This window comes from Triticum dicoccoides, chromosome 7A (genome assembly GCF_002162155.2).
Source record: "Triticum dicoccoides isolate Atlit2015 ecotype Zavitan chromosome 7A, WEW_v2.0, whole genome shotgun sequence".
NCBI classification, from domain to species: Eukaryota; Viridiplantae; Streptophyta; class Magnoliopsida; order Poales; family Poaceae; genus Triticum; species Triticum dicoccoides.
The window spans coordinates 530077221-530079488 of NC_041392.1; positions in this window are offsets into that span (position 1 = coordinate 530077221).

Genomic DNA, 2268 nt, shown 5'->3' on the forward strand with positions numbered 1-2268 from the left:
ATCAAATCATATGGTTTTATACAGACTTATGATGAAGCCTGTATTTTCAAGAAAGTGAGTGGGAGCGCTGTAGCATTTATGATATTATATGTGGATGGCATATTATTGATTGGAAATGATATAGAATTTCTAGATAGCATAAAAGGATACTTTAATAAGAATTTTTCAATGAAAGACCTCGGTGAAGCTGCTTATATATTGGGCATGAAGATCTATAGGGATAGATCAAGACGCTTAATAGACTTTCACAAATCACATACCTTGATAAAGTTTTGAAGAAGTTCAAAAATGGATCAGTCAAAGAAAGGGTTCTTGCCTGTGTTACAAGGTGCGAAGTTGAGTAAGACTCAAAGCCCGACCACGCGAGAAGATATAGAGAGAATGAAAGTCATTCCCTATGCCTCAGCCATAGGTTGTATAAACTATGCCATGATGTGTACCAGACCTATTGTGTACCTTGCCATGAGTTTGGCAAGCGAGTACAATAGTGATCCAGGAGTAGATCACTGGACGACAGTCAAAATTATCCTTAGAGAATTAAGGAAATATTTTCTCGGTTACGGAGGTGATAAAGAGTTCGTCATAAAAGGTTACATTGATGCAAGCTTTGACACCGATTCAGATGACTATGAGTATCAATCTGGATACATATTGAAAGTGGGAGCAATTATCTAGAGTAGCTCCATGCACTGCATTGTAGACATAGAAATTTGCAAAATACACATGGATCTGAATGTGACAGACCCATTGATTAAACTTTTCTCACAAGCAAAACATGATCACTCCTTAATACTCTTTAGGTGTTAATCACATGGCAATGTGAACTAGATTATTGACTCTAGTTAACTCTTTGGTGTTGGTCACATGGCGATGTGAACTATGGGTGTTAAATCACATGGTGATGTGAACTAGATTATTAACTCTAGTGCAAGTGGAAGACTGAAGGAAATATGCCCTAAAGGTAATAATAAAGTTGTTATTTTATATGATATTTCCTTATTCATTATAAGGTTTATTATTCATGCTAAAATTGTATTGATCAGAAACTTAAATACATGTGTGAATACATAAAAAAATACCGTGTCCCTACAAAGCCTCTACTAGACTAGCTCGTTGATCAAAGATGGTTAAGGTTTCCTAACCATAGACATGTGTTGTAATTTGATAACGGGATCACATAATTAGGAGATTAATGATGTGATGGACAAGACCCATCTGTTAGCTTAGCATAATGGTCATTCAGTTTATTGCTATTGCTTTCTTCATCTCAAATACTTATTCCTTCGACTATGAGATTATGCAACTCCCGGATACCGTAGGAATACCTTGTGTGCTATCAAACGTCACAACATAACTAGGTGATCATAAAGATGCTCTACAGGTATCTCTGGAGGTGTTTGTTGAGTTGGCATAGATTGAGATTAGGATTTGTCATGCCGAGTATCAAAGACGTATATCTGGGCCCTCTTGGTAATACACATCATAAGCTTCCAAGAAAATGACTAAGGAGTTAGTCACAAGGTGATGTATTATGGAACATGTAAAGAGACTTGCCACTAACAAGATTGAACTAGGTATGAAGATACCTACGATCGAATCTGGAGCAAGTAACATACCGATGGACAAAGGGAATTACGTATGTTGTCATAACGGTTCGACCGATAAAGATCTTCGTAGAATATGTAGGAGACAATATGGGCATCTAGGTTCCGCTATTGGTTATTGACTGGAGAGGTGTCTCGGTCATGTCTACATAGTTGTCGAACCCGTAGGGTCCGCACACTTAACGTTCGTTGATGATATAGTTATATGAGTTATCTGTTTTGGTGACTGAATGTCGTTCGGAGTCCCGGATGAGATCACGGACATGGCGAGGAGTCTCGAAATGGTTGAGAGGTAATGATTGATATATAGGATGATAATATTCGAACACCGGAAGTGTTCCATATAGTATCGGGTATTTATCGGAGTACCGAGAGGGTTACTGGAACCCCCCGGGGGGGATATGGGCCATAAGAGGGGAGCATACCAGCCTACAAGGGGTGGCACGCCTCCCTTAGGCATGTGTCCGAATTGGAGAAGGAGGAGAAGGCGTTTGCTCCCTTCCTTCTCTCCTTCCCCCTTCCCCTTTCTCTCCGGCAAAAATGGAAGGGGGGAGGCCGAATTGGGGATGTCCCCAAGTAGGATTCCTAAGGGGGGAGTGGGTGCCTAGAACACACAACAACAATCATTAGCCGTGTGTGGTGCCCCCCTCCATAGTTTACACCC